This window comes from Megascapheus bottae, chromosome 8, assembly GCF_031878675.1.
Source record: "Megascapheus bottae isolate mThoBot1 chromosome 8, mThoBot2.hap1, whole genome shotgun sequence".
NCBI lineage: Eukaryota > Metazoa > Chordata > Mammalia > Rodentia > Geomyidae > Megascapheus > Megascapheus bottae.
Window position 1 is genome coordinate 61186367 of NC_143516.1, and position 21074 is coordinate 61207440.

The window sequence follows — 21074 nt, forward strand, 5'->3', positions numbered from 1 at the left end:
TTTAAGGGAGGGAAGAGGGGGATGGGGGATGAGGAGGGAGGGCAGTTACAAGAGCCAAGGTGGCGAAACAGCAGACTGGATGGAAGTAAGAGTTCGGGAACGACTCTGATGCTGCTGAGCCTGTGGTTCTGCCATCCGTGGAAACATGTAACATCTACTCCAGCTATGTATTATGATTTTTTTGAAAAATTATTATGGTTTCTTATCTATTTCTACATATCTGCCCGTTTCATGAGGAAATATAAAGACTTGAAAAGAATTATATTTAAGTGAAGAAAGCCAGACTCAAACCATTGAGCCAGGCTCAATGGTTTCCCTCATTTGTAATAATTAGTACACGTCTAGGACTCTCCTAGCAGAGGATTACAATAGCTCAAAAGCTATGTACCTATGGTCATATAGGATGAGACTAAATGAAAGGAACTCTAGGATATGGAAACAAGAGTTTTCTCTTCCTTTCTTTTAGTGTACTGTTTTTTCTGTCATGTCTTTCTTTTTTCTTTCATTTCTCCCCCCCAGGGGGGTTATACCCTGTGATTACTTTTTTTTTTCAAATTATTTCAGTACCCTTTGCCTTATATATAATTGTATCTGATTTGGGGCAGGGAAGCATAATCACAGAAACAATGGGACAAAGAGTGAGGCAATGTAATAGCGATACTCACTAGACACTATATTGGAAATGAACTTGACAGCTTGGGGGCAGGAGGGAACCCGGGAAGGGGAAAGTGGGAGAAATAAGGGGGGGTAACACTGTTGGAAAAGAAATGTACTCGTGGGCCGGGAGTTTGGCCCAGTGGTAAAGTGCTTGCCTAGCACTTGACCCAGGTGCAATTCCTCAGTACGACAAACATAGAAAAAAACAACACGGAAAGGATGCTGAGGTTCAAGTGGTAGAGCTCTAGACTTGAGAAAGTCCAAGGACAGGGCTCAAGGCCCTGAGCTCAAGCCCAGGACTAGCAAAAAAAAAAGAAGAAGAAGAGGAAGAAATGTACTTGTTACCTTACTTATGTAACTGTAACTTCTCTGTCTTCTTTTTTGTCCTAGGCTCGAACCCAGGATGTTGTACTTGTTAAGCAAATGCTTTTGCCACTAAGCTACATCCCAGCCCTCTGTGCCTCCTCTATAGATCATCTTTACAAATAAAAACAGTTGTGGATAATGACCTCAGAGCAAAGTGATAAAATAAAAATTACTGAGAACCCTAAACCCTCAACAGTTTATGTTGAATATATCTAATGATAAGTTACTACCTTAGAATTAAAACAGAAGATTTAAATTATATTTATGTTAACTATTTTTGCCAGTCCTGGGCTTAAGCTCAGGGCCTGAGCACTGTCCTTGGTTTTTTCTCAAGGCTAGAGCTCTACCACTTGAGCCTCAGCACCACTTCCAGCTTTTTCTAAGTATGTGGTACCAAGGAATCGAACCTGGGTCTTCGTGCATGCTAGGCAAGCACTCTACCACTAGGCCAAACTCCCGGCCCCTATGTTAACTATTTTTAAATAACAACTATATATTGTTTACTATCAAGAAATATGTATTTATATTAAAAGCAACAGTCTTTATTAGATCTAATTTCTTTTCAGACTTTAAAGAAGATGATTGGATTCTTCTTTCTGCTCTGCCTTCAATCTGGTACAATATGTTGTACTGATTTAAAAAAAAAACTAGGGAAAAATCTGTTCTCACATATGCTTGGGAAAGGAAAGACATTATAGGCTTCTGAAGTGCATTCTGGAGATTCCCCAAGAGTCCTGTGCACTGCTCAATCAACTGAATTAAGAAACCATAGAATATACTGGTGACACTTTGAAAAGTGACTTTTTTTAATCAGAAAGTAGTCATAAACGAAAATAACCAATTAAGAGAGCTAAGTTCAATTTTCTATCTAGTATCATAATAAATGTAGTAGGCTCATTCTATTGATCAACAAAACTTTTATCTTTATGTGGCAGTTCCTCAAAAAGCTAAACATAGAACTACCTTATGGCCCAGCAACCCCACTCCTGGGCATTTACCTGTGTCCATAAACAAGGACATATTCAAACTACCAACACAAGCGTGCTCATTGCAACATTATTTACCCTAGCTAAGATATGGAACTAACCCAGATGAATGAACCAACCAACTCAGTAGATGAATGGATCAAGAAGATGTGGTATTAATGTACAGTGGAATTCTATGCTGCAGTACGAAAGAATGACATTGCCCCATTTGTAAGGAAATGGAAAGACTTGGAAAAAATTATATTAAGTGAAATATAGCCAGACCCAAAGAAACATAGGCTCCATGGTTTCCCTCATTTGCAATAACTAGAATACAACCAGGATTCTTCTAGCAGAAAACTACAATGATTCAATAGCTATGTGCATATGGCCATAAAGGATGAAGATAAGTGAAATGAACTCCAGGATATGGAAACACGAGTTTTATTTTTGTGTTTGTTATTCTTAACCTGCTGTGTAAAGTTATTTCTTCCTCTCTCTCTCTCTCTCTCTCTCTCTCTCTCTCTCTCTCTCTCTCTCTCTCTCTCTCTCTCTCTCTCTCTCTCCGTGTGTATGTCTTCTCTCCTTATGATTTATTTCATGTTGTTACAGTATTTGACTTTGGGTATACAGTGTACTGTATATATGTTATTTGTTTATTTGAAATAGGAAATGGAAGGTGAAAATCAAGATGATTGTGAAGAAGTTGGAGGGGGGAAACTTGGAGAAAAACATGGGAAGGGTTATCAATGTCCAAGAAGTAATGTACTCACTACCTGATAAATGGAACTGTAACCCCTCCATATATCACTCAACAGTAAAATACAATTGAAAAAAACTATCTTTAAAAATTACTGGCAGCTCACTTGCATAATCCTAACTACTCAAGAGACTGACCCCTGAGGATAGCAGTTCAAAGCCAACCCTGGCAGAAAAGGCCATGAGATTCTTATGTCTGATTACCAAAAAGCTGGAAATGGAGCTGTGTCTCAAGTGGTAGGCAGAGCAACACACACACACACACACGCACGCACGCACGCGCACACACACACACACACACACACACACAACCCACCCAGTGATGATCCTCTGAATCATTGTTTTCTGAGTCACAGATTATATTTTATCTGGAGTCTTTTGTTTGGTTGAGCTCAGCATGTCCACCTCTTTTTCCTTGTTGTGAACAGAGGTATTCTTTTTGCCTCTTTATCACCATTTGGATAGGATTTAAGATGAAACTAAGACAGACATATGTGTTCACATTTTGAGATCTTGCTTTAATTATATCACATGTAGATATTGAAAATTCTGCAATTTCTGTGCAAGTGATTATTTACATTGTAAAGTTGGTGTGTAAGCTGTGTGTGTGTGTGTGTGTGTGTGTGTGTGTGTGTGTGTGTGTACTGTGCATATGGAAGGCTCTCATCAGCCCCTACAGAATATTACCTGTATCTCAGCTTGACTCATATTCAGAACTTGATTTTCAGTCTTCAGCTGTCCTGCAAAAAGGGCATTTTCTTGGCTTGCGTGTCGGAGAATGAGGGGTTTGCTGCTTCAATTACTGACTTTCAGCTAGTTCTGTTTTCAGCATCCTTCCCCACCTCTTCCCAGCCTCACAGCTATGTCTCAGGCGTGAGCCTCCCCAGTTCTGCAGGGTGAGTCATTGGCTCTCGCTGATTTTTTTTCTCTCTCTGCTGATTTGGGTGTCAGCTTTCTTCTGACTAATGAGTTAATATGGCTCACAAATGTCCTCCTCTTCTCTCTGGCCTTCTACACACTCACTTTTTTCATTTCTTCATCATCATCGGAGTAGGGCTTCACAAAGGAATGAGGCAAACACAGGTTCACATTGGCAGATCTTGCTTTAAAATATCGTTAGAGTTGAGGTAGATTATAGCAGAATCAAGGAAATTTCTAGGTCACTATAAAGTCATAAGAGGACACTAATTCTTTTTCTGCAGTTCTTGGATTTGCACACAGAGCCTTAGCATACTACATGACTTGCTAGCAATGGCCACTCCCAGTCCTTCTGTGTTTTGTTTTTAATTCAGTTTTACACATTTTTCTATGTGAATTTTTTTCTTTTTTCAGGTTTAGTGGATCTAAGCTATTTCTTATTAATATCTTTAAATTGTTGTACAAAAGAGTTGCCATTTAATCAAGCAGTGTGTGAATACAGTGCATCTTGATCAATGTCACCACTGTCAACAGTCTAAATCAATTCTTTCTGACCCACCCTTTCCCTCACTTTTCTTTTCTTTTCTTTTTTTTTTTGTGGGTCATGGGCTTGAACTCAGCCTGGGTGCTGTCCCTAAGCTCTTCAGCTCAAGGCTACTGACCTACCCTTAAGCCAAGCCCTACTTCCAAGTTTTCTAGAGGTTATTTGGAGATAAGAGTCTCAGGTTCTTTTGTGCCTGGGCTGGCTTTGAACTTTCATCCTCAGATCTCAGCCAACCTGAGTAGCTAGGATTACAGGTGAGTACCACTGAAGCCCGGATCCCTCATTTTTCTTAAATTTTCTGTGAATTACTGTCTGTGTGAAATAAACTACCAAGTCAATCTGAGGAGAGGATTTCCCACACATAACCAGACTGATTTTTTTAGCATTAGATGACCTTCTCATTTTTCTAACTCTCACTACATTTTGCCACAAGATCATAATCAATAATAAAGTTTGGTTGAAATCATTTGTCAAATCTCATTTAACTTTATAGATCAATATTTGAGTACTAGGTAATATTTATGTATTTTTTCTAGAACATCTGTAGGGCTGAGGGTTTGAGGACAATGTAATAATCAGAGTACATCTTTATGTAATGAATTTAAGTATTTGAGTGAATAGTTTAAGTTCCTCACAAATTTGAGTACATAGATTCTACTTAAAGGACAAGTTCAACAGGCACTGTATAAACCTTTATGTTCATAGCATAACAATAAGGGAACTGTATTGGGGTAAAAATTCCAAACCTCCAACTTTAAAAATCAGAGCACTAGCCAGATATGGCTGCTGCACACTACTGGAATCCTGCTACCTGGAAGACAGAGGCTGAGAACATTGAGGAGTCTGGTCCAGGCAAAAGCACAGAGCCTAGCTTAAGAATATTAAGAGCAAAAGGACTGGCACATGTCTCAAGTGGTAAAGCACATGCCTAGAAAGTGTAAGGCCTTGAGCTCAATGGCAATATTACCTAAGTCATTAAAACTTGATGGTAGCAAGAAAGAGTCAGAAAGCCCCAACAATTTACGGAAACACAACTCAGAAGAACATGGGAATTTTCTCAATGGTATCTCTTTCCTCACTTGAAGAAGAGAAGCAAAGAAATAATGTGTTCTATAGAAATCGAACGCTGTTAAAATATACAGAAAAAGCAGGGTGCTGGAGGCTCACGCCTGTAATCCTAGCTACTCAGGAAGCTGAGATCTGAGGATCACAGTTCTTTTTTTGCTGTTGTCATTGTAAAGGTGATGAACAGAGTGGTTACAGATACATAAATCAGGTAATGAGATTATTTCTTTTTGAACTGTCCCCTCTTCCCTCATTTTCCCTCCCAGCCCCTTTCCCCCACCAGTCATGTCATGTAGTTCATTTTCAGCATGGTATCTATGAGCATATAAGCCAGCCTGGAAAGACAAATCCACAGACTTTTACTCCAATTATCAAAAAATAAATTCTAGAAGTGACTCAAGTGGTGAATGCCAGCCTTGAACCAAGTAAGCACATGAGGTCCTGAGTTTAAGCCCCAATACCATCACACACACACACACACACACACACACACACACACACACACACGAATTTTCTGAGACAGGTTTCACTATAGATTAGGTAGCTTGGAGCTCTGTGCAACCAGGCTGGTCCTGGTCCCTCTGGCTTTGGCATCTCAAGTACTTTTTAACTGGCATCAAACAGATAGGGACACACGTTTGCATGTATGCATGGTATGTTTGCATGTTATGCTACTGCTAATGAAATAGGTTTAAGGGCACAGAAGATCTTCCAAAACCAGTAACAAAGTAATGTCTACTCCTTCTAATTTCCTATAAGCTAGACCATGGAGCAGCCAACATTCTTTTGAGTTGGGAATTAGGAATTGCATAGTTCTAACATCCATAGCACCATTTTGAAAGAACCATTCGTATTTTTTTACTTTCCCAGCAGTTCAACTGCATTCCACTGCATTCCATCCCCCACAGCCCCACTGGTCAGATGCAGAAAGGTTTTGCTGGGAAGGACCTGGCTGTTCACAGTTTCCCTCATTTCTGTGGAGCCTGTGTGGGCACAGGGCTTTGTGACTGTAGAGGATGAAAGAGTTCACTTTATCTCCAACACTCGCTGGGAAACAAATGCTCCAGATCCAATCCCAGAAACCAGCAAATGCTTCCCAGATGTTCCCACAAATGCCTCATCTTTGTGTCAATGTTTTTTTGCTGCAAGAGTTTTGGTTTTAGTTGATGTTGTTGTTGTTCAGGAGAGAGAGGGTCTTGAGGGAAATGCCTTTAAAATCTCACTTGTTTTTAAAATGCATTTTGTAAAAGCATAGCACTATATTCTGCAGACTGCTCATATCACTGTCACCCAACCTAACACAGAAATTCCTGCCAGGTCCCTCAGGCCAAATTTATTTGGCGACCAGACAACATAGCTCAGGTGTGATAAATATCTATCCTTCACACTTCCCTTAAAGCAAACATACTCCTAACGTGGGTAGCAATTTGCCTGAATGCAAATGTAAACACCTCACAAGGTTGGGGCTATGGGACAGATAAGCATTACTCTGGAAATAACTGGGAAAACACAGAGGCTCCACGGAGAAGAGCACTACACTTTCCCAAGGCCTGAGCTCAGGCTTTCATCAAGTCCAGTGGATATTTACATCTCTTCACTTCTGGTTGACAGTGTCCTGCCAGGCATCATTTCCATGCTGTCTCACAGGACAGGAAAGATTCTTTAGCGATTGGGATAAAATAAACTAGAGCTTAAAACATCTTGCATTGGGCTCAGTCACCATGTGATTCCAGGAATTTTTTCCACTGTGGGAAGTTCTTCATAAACTCTACCATATTAAAGAAACTTCAGAAGGCTGTACGTACTATCTGTGCCTGGTTTAATTTTTTCCCTTTTACTAAAGTAGCTGTACCAAGAGGATTTCAGTTGAACATGTCAGTTCATATGAGTACAGTGCATCTTGACTCTTGTCACCCTTCCATTCTTCTCCCCATCTCTCTGGCCCCGCCCCGCCCCTCCATGATCGGCTTCCATGTTCACACTTGCATATTGAATATAATGACAGTACTGGTCCCTTCTTCTTTCTACTTATTCACCAAATAACCAAACACAAACTATTTTTCTTATTTCCACTTTCCTGGAGTTCATCTCAATAAATATTGCTTTATATGATCAGAGACAGCTTAGGCAGATAAGTCTGACAGACTCTTATCTCCAGTTAACCAGCCAAGAGCTAGAAGTGAAGGTGTGGTTTAAGTGGTAGAACACCAGCTGTGAGGGAAAGTGACTTGCACTCAAGGCCTGAGCACTGTCCTGAGCCTCAGCACCACTCTCAGCTTTTTCTATGTATGTGGTACGGAGGAATTGAGCCTCTGTCTTGGTGCATGCTATGAAAACACTCAACACTAGGCTAAACTCCCTGCTCCAGCCCCCAAGTCTTGAGTTCAAGCCTCAGAAGTAGCATGCATACACACACACACACACACACACACACACACACACACACACACACACACACACACACAAATTCCAGTGCGGGGCCTGGAAGCTTCTCACAAAGGTAACAGAACCTGTTTATTTCCTGTGGAACTTTCAAACCCTCTGACTCGGGCTTTCTGCCATGGAGTTTATCAGGGACACTGACTGAAGCCAGCAGCATGGCAGGACAAAAGCCAGAAGGGAAGTCTCAAAACCAAACCTCTGGAGAGGTCCTCCTCCACTGTGCTCTTCATCAAGCCAGATACAAACAAAGTTTATTAAAAAGCCTTCGAAAGGGACATCCCACATCAGCAGCAGGCTAGCGTGAGGTGACAGTCCACTCTTTTGCCTACTCTCATTTCAGCCTTGCTGGGAGCTTTCTGAACACCCTGTCACCTAAGAATTCAGGAAAGAAACAAGCTCAGTGACCTAGCTGTCTGCCTGTGCCTGGCTCTTGTGACACCATAGCCAGTGGGGTTAATCAGAATGACCCAGGATCTTAGCACAAACAGGGCAGGCAGGTCTCTTGGCCTGTGTGTGGGGTGGGGGAGGTGGGGAGGGGTTGCATGCACTCTTCTTTGGCCCTAAGGCCAGCCCACCTGACAGAGGATGTGCCTCCTCCCCCTCCCATTCTGTGATTACAAAAATGGAGGCTTGGTATAGTGGATTGAACACACACACACCACCACCACCACCAAATAGTCAGATTCAATAAAATAATGCACATGAAGCAGCTCAGTTGCTGGCTACAGGCAAAGCTCAACAGTTAATAGATGTAACTGAGGGCAGAGGTGCTCTCCTTCCTGGAACCAAGGTCAACGGACTTGCTGGCACATGCTGGAATCCACTGAGGTAAGTCCTTGGACCTCTCAGCTTCTCCACTCCTTTGGGGAGAGAAAAAGAGAGAGAAAGAGAGAGAGAGAGAGAGAGAGAGAGAGAGAGAGAGAGAGAGAGAGAGAGAGAGAGAGAGGGGGGCAGAGAGAGAGAAACAGAGAGAGAGAAAAAAACAGAGAGAGAAACACAGAGAGAGAGAGAGAGAAACAGAGAGAGAGAAAAAAACAGAGAGAGAGAAACACAGAGAGAGAGAGAAACAGAGAGAGAGACAGAGAGACAGAAAGAGAGAGACACAGAGAGAGAACGATTCTCTACTCCCATCCTATGAAAGAAATTTCAAAGCTCTATGTTCTACAAAGGAAAGGCTATCAGAAGACATAAAATAGATTGCAGTGTATCTAGTAGCAGTTCCTTGTTTGCATTGCATCATAGATCAGTGTTTGTTGGTCTTTGTATGTGCATGAGAGGATAGTCTTTGCAATTCCTTAAACTTTATCTGTATTCATTGTGATATCATTGTTATTCATTATTTTAAAGAGAAAGGGATGGTGTGGATTGTAGCAGGACTTCAGACACGTTAGGTAGTTACTATCACTAAATCATATCTCTGCTCTTTTTAAGTTTTGATTTTGAGATGTGGTCTTGCTAAATTATCAAAGCTAATCTCAAACTTGTAATCCTCTTTCCTAAGATTCACAAGTAGTTGGGATTATAGGAGTATTCTACCATACCTGGCTTTTTTAGGGGCTTTTAATCTACCAAGGATGCATTTAAAAGGAGTACATCAAATATTAGGGGCATCAAAAACTACAAATAAAGAGATCTTACTTTCTTTGGTTAAAATGCCAACCACTAGGGGAAGAAGATGGCACTGAAACACTAGGGACCTAGCCTAGCTCTCTCCCACAAAGAGAGAGAGGTGGGGTGTCCCAGGAACCAACTATGCTGAGAAATCAACAACTACAAATTTACAAAGCAAAAGAAGAGTATACGAAAATGGGAAAAGACATACAGATAAAGCTTATAACCAATGCTCAAAGATTAATTAGAAATGCTAATTAGAAATGCCAGGACCCTTCCCCCACCCACCCTGCAGAGCCTCAGAGCCACAAAAGTAGCACTGCATCCAGGAACCCCAGAAATCCAGCAAGCTGCAGCATCCAGACACAGCAACCTCACACAGCCCAGGCACCTGACAGCAGCTGAGACCCAAAGGGAGGTGAACGACCCTTTAACAACATGAACAGTTCACAGCCAGATGCTTGATGAGTAAGTAGCCCACCGGGATTCCTCCAATCCCCTTAGGAGAGCAGAGCTCTGGCAAGCTACAGAACTTAACCCAACTCCCCCCCTCACGCCCAGGAAGGATTGGCAAACATGGGGGGACAAGGAACCGAGAGTATTGCGCATCCCCCCAACTTCCCCCCGAAGGCCACTGAGACTGGACACTGAGGGGCATTGAGACCCAGCATCCCAACAGCTATGTGTATGTGGGGGTGCGCGCCTATGTGAGCCAAAACCCAGTGGGGCGCTCTACTGCTGGGAGCCTCTGGCAAGCCAGCACAGAGGCCACCCAACTGACACACAGAAAGACACACAGCCAATAACGGCCCTATGCCTACAGCAGAAATCAGGGGTGTGCTCTGCCCTACTACAGAAAAACAGAAAGAACAGGGATAGCAATCCTGAACCACTGTGGGGAACTAGAGGACAGACCAGCAAAGGCCCAGTGTGCACTCTAAGCACCAGAAAGGCACTGCTCAGCCCTATTGGGGAAATCCCAGAGCGCATATCATCAACCAGGCCAGCCTTCAGAAACAGAGTGGGAAAACTACTACCGGTTTGGATAGCCAACTGAAACCCAGATGAGCAACTGCATGCAGCCTTTGGGATCTTGTGGGTACAGGAGCAAAGGGTGCACACTCAGGCCCAGAATTGGGAGGACACTCCACCACAACACAGTGGTGCTATCTAACTAATACATGGCACAGTAACAGCCAGAACCTGTGTATCTAAACGGGGAAAGAGAAGAAGGAAGGAGGCAAGAAGGAGGAGGAAGAGGAAGAGAAGAGAGAGGAGGAGAAGGAGGAGGAGGAGGAGGAGGAGGAGAAAAGAAAGTAACTGAGAAAAAAGGAACAAAAACACAAATAAACACACATACACAAACACACACAAACCCAAGGCCTTTGAGATATCAGAGACTCTATAATGTTGAGAGGAGGACATGGGATGCTCTGGGCACTTTCCCAGAAGTGTTCAGCTCAAGACTACCACCTGATCTTTCACACAAGGCCCAAATCCCATTTTTGAGGGAGAGAATAGAGATAAGAGGTGCAAGTCCTTTAGTGCCAGGGCTACATTTGAAACCTTATCCCATCTCAGCATTTTGATTAGCTATAATTACACCCAGCTAAGTGCAGGGACTTTTAATGAGAATTAAGCCTCAGAATATAGGAAGAAGAGCTGAGAGCTTCAGGATACAGGACTCAAAGTGCAGTGAAAATGCTATGGAAGAGGACAGGGTCTAGCGTTAAAGCCCTCAGACTCACCATGTATCTCATGAACACACGCCAACAGTCTAGTCCTCTCCTGTGACTAAGAAAGTGATAGCTCGGCAAAAGAAATGAGGGTGTGATGCGGGTGTGTGGAGTCCGACGGAGCCTTTTTCAGGGCTACCATCAATGAAGGTAGGGAAAACTTTGCAAAGGGTGTGTGTGTGTGTGGGTGTGTGTGTGTGGGTGTGTGTGTGCATGTCTCTGTGTGTGTGGGTGTGTGTCTGTGTGTGTGTGTGTATGTGTCTTGCCTCCTGCGTAGACCGTAGATGTGTCTCCTAGAGGGAGTCTGTCAACACCAAAAAAATACCAAACTTGGTTCCACTTGATCCACATGGTATGCCTTTATTCAGTACGGGATGAATAACATATCTCCAAACAATCAACAATTACACCAAAGACCTTTAATCTGGCAAGATGTTGTTCCTCATGCAACACTTGACTACGAAAATGACATGACAGTAGTCTAGAGCCAATAGGGTCAAGTGGCGATTGCGCAGCACCTTCAGGCAGATGGCAACCAAGGGTGACTTTCCACCTGGAGTGGCTAAGTCCAAGAAATTCTCCTCTGCAAGGAATGACTAGGAAGTCAGACGGGGAGCTGTGGTTCCAGTGGAGCTGCAGTAGCCTGGAGCCAATAGGGTCAAGTGGCGGTTGCGGGCAGCTTCAGGCAGATGGCGAGCAAGGGTGAGAGCAAGCAGTTCATCCATCTGCAAAGAGGCTTCCACAGGCGCTGACGGCTGCCCTCGGGGCTCCAGCTGGGACTAGGAAACTGAGGCAGGGGCTGCAGCAGTGAGTCGGAGACGGAGCCCTACAGCTGAAAGTCGTCCAGGACCAAGATGGCGCAGCAGTGGCACGGCCACTGTCTGGACCAGCGGTGAGCGCCACAGGCCCGAGCGTGGGTCTGGACCAGGAGAGCTCCATGACATGGGGACCCGAGTCGTGGGCGCCCCCGCGGGCCTCTGTCTGGAGGGAGACCTCGGGGCCAGACACGCAGCAGAGTCCCTGCTGGATGGTGATCTCTTGCCACGTGGCGTCCTTCATGACCTTGAGGAGCAGGCCTTGGGACGGGGCGCCTTGCGGCTCTGGGTGCCTGTGAAGGCGCAGCAGGAGGTCCTCGGGGACCAGAAAGAGCCTCTGGTCTTGGAGGTTCACGGTGAGCACGGAGGCCAGCATGGGCTCCAGCAGCAGATCCGCGTGGCGCAGGGGCTGTGAGGCCGCTTGCCCATCTTGCCACTCGTGGGGTAGGCGGCTACGTCCCGACCTGGCGGAGGTCTCAGGAGGCAGGTGGCTGGGCTGGGCAGCACTCTCTTGAGGAGGAGGCTGCGGGAGGCGAGCAGGCAGCAGGCCGGCGCCTGGAAAAGCAGCTTTTGCCTGGAGAGACTGGCAGCTCTCCCTGCTGGACCTTCCAGGCGTGCTCACCGAAGCGCAATGGCCAGAGGAGAGGGCACAGGTCTCTATATAGGTCCGCAGTCCGAGCTGCACCTCCGCCCAGGGGCGTGGCCTGCAGCTCAGTGGCAGCCAGGCTCCAGTAGCAATGGACTTCCCATGGCCAGGCTGGGCTGATCCCTGGGTCACCTGACTGTTTGCTAGCTGGTCCTGGCTTCGGCCGCCCAACTCCGCCAAGGGCGTTGTGACTTCTTTGGTAGATGGAGTGCAAACCCTCAGCTACATGCTCCGGGCAAGCCAGCATCATCCACAACACAAGGCTCTAACAAAGATCAAAGTTCTACAGGCAAAGGGATGTTCCTCCTTGTGCTCACAAACACACACACTCACACACACCAAGGAATAACCCGACACAATCCCTCCCAATCGTTGCATATTGTAAATGCCCTTCTTTTTCATAACAAAGACATAATCACACTCACGGAGGCAGAAACCCAAATCCACAGCATTCTTTATTAGAACCACTGATCCAGATGCCTAGTAATCTCATTAAATACCTAGGTACTTTCTTCTCTCTTTAGCGGCCAAGAATATAGACACATTCCCAGCTTCTAGGGAGCAACTTGGGTTTAATCAACCTATCAATTCATCCATCCATCCATCCATCCATCCATCCATCTCTTGTGTTTTGTTGTGGTGGTTGATCTTGTGGTTGTTGTGGTTGTTGTGTTTGGTAAGGTTCTAAGAATCTAGGTAGATGCCAGGAGAAGTATGGCTGGCTTGTAGGGGAGAACTATATATGATTTTCTCTAGGTGTCCCTAAATCACAGTCCACAGCATCTGTCCTGGTGCACATTCCAGTCTTGGGCATCTACCCAGAATAGCAGAAACCAGGATACCCGAAAGAAACCACCCCATTCCTGTTCCTTTCTGCCCTCTTTCCAATAGCCAATGAGGGAATGTGCTCAGATGCTGAGTGCAGATGGATCCCACACCTGTGGGAACTGTCCACGGTGGATTGACTTTGACTTGTCTGACCTGGGCCTTGAGCTCAGGGCCTGGGCACTGTCCCTGAGCTCTTAGGCTCAAGGCTAGGGCACTACTGCTTGAGCCAGAGCACTGCTTCTGGTGTTCTCTCTTTCTGTGATCCTGAGCAATGTGCCCCAGGCCTTGAGGCTGCTAGGCGAGTACGCTACCACTAAGCCATATTCCCAGCCCACCATGTGTTTGACACAGCCATTAGAAAGCATTCTAGTATTTCATTGGCAGGGAAATGGGTGGCCCTTGAACAACTCCTATTGAGGGAATTTAGACAAGGTCACAGAGGCCAAAGCAGACTGTGTTCCCTCCTAAGAAGATGCTGGTTCTAAAAGACACTGGGAACGGAACAATGATCAGATACCCCAGGCATTCACACACAGTGAGAGGAAAACTGGACTGTCTTAGTAGAAGAAGCACTGTGGGGGGTTGGAGGGGGTTGTGGTGGTGAGATTAGGTGAGATAAGCAGGTTGTAGTCATTTCCCAGGCTTCCTTGCAAGGAGGCTTGGCCCTTGATGAGTCATAGACTCATTGCATGATTGCAAGAAAGTGGTCAGGTCTCTGGTCTTGGATGATAAGGATGCTGCGATCTGAGGATTTGGGATGCACAAATGAGAAGAAGAAGAAGAAGAAGAAGAAGAAGAAGAAGAAGAAGAAGAAGAAGAAGAAGAAGAAGAGGGAGAAGAAGAAGAAGAAGGTGGAGGAGGCATAGGAGGAGGAGAAGGAAGAGAAGGAGGACAAGGAAGAGGACGAAGAAGAGGAGGAGGAGGAGGTCTAGGAGTAGTGGCCGGCAGAGGCAGAGGAGGAAGAGCAGGAAGCTGAGACGGAGAATGAAGAGGACTAGAAGGAAGGGAATGGAGGAGGAGGTTGAGGGAGGTAAAAGAGGGGGAGGAGCAGGAGCAGGAAAGGAAGAGGATGGGGAGGAGGAAGAGGAGGCTGGGTGGGGGAAGGCCAGGAGGAGGAGAAAGAAGAGAAGGAGGAGGGAGAGGAGGATACCACAAGAAGAAGAAAGACAGAAAGGAAGAGAGAAAGACACAAGGTAAGACAGAAGGTGTGGATCCCACACCTGTGGGAACTGTCCACGGTGGATTTACTTTGACTTGTCTGACCTGGGCCTTGAGCTCAGGGCCTGGGCACTGTCCCTGAGCTCTTAGGCTCAAGGCTAGGGCACTACCGCTTGAGCCAGAGCACTGCTTCTGGTGTTCTCTCTTTCTGTGTTCCTGAGCAATGTGCCCCAGGCCTTGAGGCTGCTAGGCGAGTACGCTACCACTAAGCCATATTCCCAGCCCACCATGTGCTTTGACACAGCCATTAGAAAGCATTCTAATATTTCATTGGCAGGGAAATGGGTGGCCCTTGAACAACTCCTATTGAGGGAATTTAGACAAGGTCACAGAGGCCAAAGCAGAATGTGTTCCCTCCTAGGAAGAAGCTGGTTCTAAAAGACACTGGGAACGGAACAATGATCAGATACCCCAGGCATTCACACACAGTGAGAGGAAAACTGGACTGTCTTAGTAGAAGAAGCACTGTGGGGGGTTGGAGGGGGTTGTGGTGGTGAGATTAGGTGAGATAAGCAGGTTGTAGTCATTTCCCAGGCTTCCTTGCAAGGAGGCTTGGCCCTTGATGAGTCATGGACTCATTGCATGATTGCAAGAAAGTGGTCAGGTCTCTGGTCTTCGATGTTGAGCATGCTGGGATCTGAAGATTTGGGATGCACAAATGATGGAAGAAGAAGAAGAAGAAGAAGAAGAAGAAGAAGAAGAAGAAGAAGAAGAAGAAGAAGGAGAAGGTGGAGGAGGCAGAGGAGGAGGAGAAGGAAGAGAAGGAGGACAAGGAAGAGGAGCAGCAAGAGGAGGAGGAGGAGGAGATCTAGGAGTAGTGGTCGGCAGAGGCAGAGGAGGAAGAGCAGGAAGCTGAGAAAGAGGATGAGGAGGACGAGAAGGAAGGGAATGGAGGAGGAGGTTGAGGGAGGTAAAAGAGGGGGAGGAGCAGGAGGAGGAAAGGAAGAGGCTGGGGAGGAGGAAGAGGGGGCTGGGGTGGGGGAAGGCAAGGAGGAGGAGAAAGAAGAGAAGGAGGAGGGAGAGGAGGATACCACAAGAAGAAGAAAGACAGAAAGGAAGAGAGAAAGAGAGAAGGGAAGAAAGACCAAAAAAGTCTCATAAAAGCCCCAGGGCTTTTTAAGTGTCCCGGGACATTTTTGGGGGGTCGTGGGGCTGAGACTTGGCCTGGGCCCTGTACCTGAGCTCCTCAGCTCATGACTACGTCCCTTCCCCCGACCTAGGCAGTATCCCTGAGCTTTTCAGCTCAAGGCTACTGACTTGTCCTTTAGTGAAGCCCCGATTCCCATTTTCTAGACTGGATTTGGAAATCAGATTCTCATGTCCTTTAGTGCCCAGACTGGCTTTGAACCTTGACCCTCAGATCTCAGCCTCCTGAGGAGCGAGGATTCCACCCACCTGAGTCCAGGGACTCTTACTGCGAATTAACCCACAGAGTATAGGGAGAAGAGCTGAGAGCCTCAGGATACAAGACTCAAAGTGCAATGAAAATGCCATGGAGCAGGAGAGGGTCTAGAAGTTAAGCCCTATGACTCGCCATGTATCTCATGAACACACGCCACCAGTCTAGTCCTTTCCTCTGACGAAGAAAGTGATAGCTCGGCCAAAGAAATGAGGGTGTGATGCGGGTGTGTGGAGGCCGGCAGAGCCTTTTCTTGGGCTGCCATCACTGAAGGGAGCCCATGAGGGCCGTTCCTTCCCAAAGGGTGTGTGTGTGGGGGGGGGGGGGGTGTGTCTTGCCTCCTGCCTGCGTCCTAGAGGGCGTCTGCCAACATCAAGGAACACCACACTTCCTTCACATGGTATGACTTTATTAAGTACGGGATGAATAACATATCTTCAAACAATCAACCATTACACCAAAGTCCTTTGATCTGGCAAGATGTGGTTCCTCATGCAATACTTGACTACTACGAAAATGATATGACAACCAGTCAGAGATGAGTAACAAATCATGGAAGTGATCTGTCTCTCTCTTTTTTTCTTCATTTGAATTTTTTTAAAATATTTTTTCCGGATGGAAGGCTTACATTTTATTTGCCAGAGCAAAAGTGTATTTACTTAACAATCACTGCTACCCCTTCTCATGTTTTGGTCCCCCATTTCCCTCCCTCATCCCCTCCCCTCTTCTTGTTTCCACCCCCCCTTCCCTATCCTACTTCCAAGAAACATATATACAATATATCAGATAACAAGGTAAGATATTGTAACAATGTGAGATGACCAGGGGCCAAGCAAAGAGATGAGAACTCTCACAGGACATAATCTTGGAGGTCCTTTCATTTAACCTCGGCCTCTATGGCGTTATGTATGTACGTTTCCCCCATCCTGGTCCGCCTCTTTCTTGGAGAAAATGTCATCTTGTGGGGACCTGGCAAACACCGACTTGTGAGTCCTGGGTTTCAAAGTGCAGTTGAGAGCTGGGTGTGGCTGGCTCTTGCCTGTCATCCTCGCTACTCAGGAAGCTGAGGTGTGAGGGTCAACGTTCCACCTGGAGTGGCAAAGTCCGAGAGACTCTCCTCTGCAAGGAATGACTAGGAAGTCAGACGGGGAGCTGTGGTTCCAGTGGAGCTGCAGTAGCCTGGAGCCAAAGGGGTCAAGTGGCGGTTGCGGGCAGCTTCAGGCAGATGGCGAGCAAGGGTGAGAGCCAGCGGCTCATCCATCTGCAAAGAGGCGTCTGCGGGCTGGGCATGGCGGGCGTGGTGAGCGCCGCTGGCGGCTGCCCTCGGGGCTCCAGCTGGGACTAGGAAACTGAGGCAGGGGCTGCAGCGGTGAGTCGGGAACTGAGCCCGCCAGCTGAAAGTCGTCCAGGACCAAGATGGGCGCAGCAGCGGCGCCGCCACTGTCTGGACCAGCGGTGAGCGCCACAGGCCCGAGCGTGGGTCTGGACCAGGAGAGCTCCATGACGTGGGGACCCGAGTCGTGGGCGCCCCCGCGGGCCTCTGTCTGGAGGGAGACCTCGGGGCCAGACTCGCAGCAGAGTCCCTGCTGGATGGTGATCTCTTGCCACGTGGCGTCCTTCATGACCTTGAGGAGCAGGCCTTGGGACGGGGCGCCTTGCGGCTCTGGGTGCCTGTGAAGGCGCAGCAGGAGGTCCTCGGGGACCAGAAAGAGCCTCTGGTCTTGGAGGTTCACGGTGAGCACGGAGGCAGGCGCGGGCTCCAGCAGCAGATCTGCGTGGCGCAGGGGCACCTTGAGGGCGCAATCAGAAGCCAGGACCACCAGGGAGGTGAAGCCGCTGTCTGCCTGGGCGGCGGGGGCGCCATCCGGGACATGGGGATCGCCATCAGCATCTGCGGCGACAGGGCCATCAGCGTGGGCCCCGGGGCCCTGAGGGTTGTCTGCCAGGCTGGGCAGCGGATCGGGCTCGGGCTCGTGCGGTCCACGGAGGCGCTTGGCAGGATTGTGCCCTCCGGGCTGGGATTCGCAGCAGGGCTCAGGGCAGGGGCTGGGGCTGTGAGGCCGCTTGCCCATCTTGCCACTCGTGGGGTAGGCGGCCACGTCCCGACCTGGCGGAGGTCTCAGGACGCAGGTGGCTGGGCTGGGCAGCACTCTCTTGAGGAGGAGGCTGCGGGAGGGGCGAGCAGGCAGCAGGCCGGCGGCTGGGAGAGCAGCGTTTGCCTGGAGAGACTGGCAGCTCTCCCTGCTGGACCTTCCAGGCGTGCTCACCGAAGCGCAATGGCCAGAGGAGAGGGCACAGGGCTCTATAAAGGTCCGCATTCTGAGCTGCAGCTCCGCCCAGGGGCGTGGCCTGCAGCTCAGTGGCAGCCAGGCTCCAGTAGCAATGGACTTCCCATGGCCAGGCTGGGCCCATCCCTGGGTCACCTGACACTTTGCTAGCTGCTCCTTGCTTCGGCCGCTCAACTTTGCCACAACACAGGCGCTAGGCTCTACCAAACATCAAAGTTCCACAAGCAAAGGGATGTTCCTCCTTGCGCTCACAAACACACACACACACACACACTCACCCACACACCCCGAGGCACAACCCCACACATTCCCTAACAATCGTTGCCTATCTTAAATACCCTTCTTTTTCATAACACAGACACACTCACACCCATGGAGGCAGAAACCCAAATCCACAGCATTCTTTCTTAGACCCTTTGATCTAGCTGCCTAGTCGTCTCATTAACTACCTAGGTACTTTCTTCTCTCTTTAGTGGCCAAGACTGTGGGCACATTCCTAGCTTCTTCGGAGCAACTTGGGTTTAACCAACCTCAATCCATCCATCCATCCATCCTTCCATCCATCCATCCATCCATCCATCTCTTGTGTTTTGTTGTGCTGGTGGATCTTGTGGTTGTTGTGTTTGCTAAAGTTCTAAGAATCTAGGTAGATGCCAGGAGAAGTATGGCTGGCTTGTAGGGGAGAACTATATACGATTTTCTCTAGGTGTCCCTAAATCACAGTCCACAGCATCTGTCCTTGTGCACATTCCAGTCTTGGGCATCTACCCAGAATAGCAGAAACCAGGATACCCGAAAGAAACCACCCCATTCCTGTTTCTTTCTGCCCTCTTTCCAATAGCCAATGAGGGAATGTGCTCAGATGCTGAGTGCAGATGGATCCCACACCTGTGGGAACTGTCCACGGTGGATTGACTTTGACTTGTCTGACCTGGGCCTTGAGCTCAGGGCCTGGGCACTGTCCCTGAGCTCTTAGGCTCAAGGCTAGGGCACTACCGCTTGAGCCAGAGCACTGCTTCTGGTGTTCTCTCTTTCTGTGATCCTGAGCAATGTGCCCCAGGCCTTGAGGCTGCTAGGCGAGTACGCTACCACTAAGCCATATTCCCAGCCCACCATGTGCTTTGACACAGCCATTAGAAAGCATTCTAATATATCATTGCCAGGGAAATGGGTGGCCCTTGAACAACTCCTATTGAGGGAATTTAGACAAGGTCACAGAGGCCAAAGCAGAATGTGTCCCCTCCTAGGAAGAAGCTGGTTCTAAAAGACACTGGGAACGGAACAATGATCAGATACCCCAGGCATTCACACACAGTGAGAGGAAAACTGGACTGTCTTAGTAGAAGAAGCACTGTGGGGGGGTTGGAGGGGGTTGTGGTGGTGAGATTAGGTGAGATAAGCAGGTTGTAGTCATTTCCCAGGCTTCCTTGCAAGGAGGCTTGGCCCTTGATGAGTCATGGACTCATTGCATGATTGCAAGAAAGTGGTCAGGTCTCTGGTCTTCGATGTTGAGGATTCTGGGATCTGAAGATTTGTGATGCACAAATGATGGAAGAAGAAGAAGAAGAAGAAGAAGAAGAAGAAGAAGAAGAAGAAGAAGAAGAAGAAGGAGAAGGTGGAGGAGGCAGAGGAGGAGGAGAAGGAAGAGAAGGAGGACAAGGAAGAGGAGCAGCAAGAGGAGGAGGAGGAGGAGATCTAGGAGTAGTGGTCGGCAGAGGCAGAGGAGGAAGAGCAGGAAGCTGAGAAAGAGGATGAGGAGGACGAGAAGGAAGGGAATGGAGGAGGAGGTTGAGGGAGGTAAAAGAGGGGGAGGAGCAGGAGGAGGAAAGGAAGAGGCTGGGGAGGAGGAAGAGGGGGCTGGGGTGGGGGAAGGCAAGGAGGAGGAGAAAGAAGAGAAGGAGGAGGGAGAGGAGGATACCACAAGAAGAAGAAAGACAGAAAGGAAGAGAGAAAGAGAGAAGGGAAGAAAGACCAAAAAAGTCTCATAAAAGCCCCAGGGCTTTTTAAGTGTCCCGGGACATTTTTGGGGGGTCGTGGGGCTGAGACTTGGCCTGGGCCCTGTACCTGAGCTCCTCAGCTCATGACTACGTCCCTTCCCCCGACCTAGGCAGTATCCCTGAGCTTTTCAGCTCAAGGCTACTGACTTGTCCTTTAGTGAAGCCCCGATTCCCGTTTTCTAGACTGGATTTGGAAATCAGATTCTCATGTCCTTTAGTGCCCAGACTGGCTTTGAACCTTGACCCTCAGATCTCAGCCTCCTGAGGAGCGAGGATTCCACCCACCTGAGTCCAGGGACTCTTACTGCGAATTAACCCACAGAGTATAGGGAGAAGAGCTGAGAGCCTCAGGATACAAGACTCAAAGTGCAATGAAAATGCCATGGAGCAGGAGAGGGTCTAGAAGTTAAGCCCTATGACTCGCCATGTATCTCATGAACACACGCCACCAGTCTAGTCCTTTCCTCTGACGAAGAAAGTGATAGCTCGGCCAAAGAAATGAGGGTGTGATGCGGGTGTGTGGAGGCCGGCAGAGCCTTTTCTTGGGCTGCCATCACTGAAGGGAGCCCATGAGGGCCGTTCCTTCCCAAAGGGTGTGTGTGTGTGTGTGGGGGGGTGTGTCTTGCCTCCTGCCTGCGACCTAGAGGGCGTCTGCCAACATCAAGGAACACCACACTTCCTTCACATGGTATGACTTTATTAAGTACGGGATGAATAACATATCTTCAAACAATCAACCATTACACCAAAGTCCTTTGATCTGGCAAGATGTGGTTCCTCATGCAATACTTGACTACTACGAAAATGATATGACAACCAG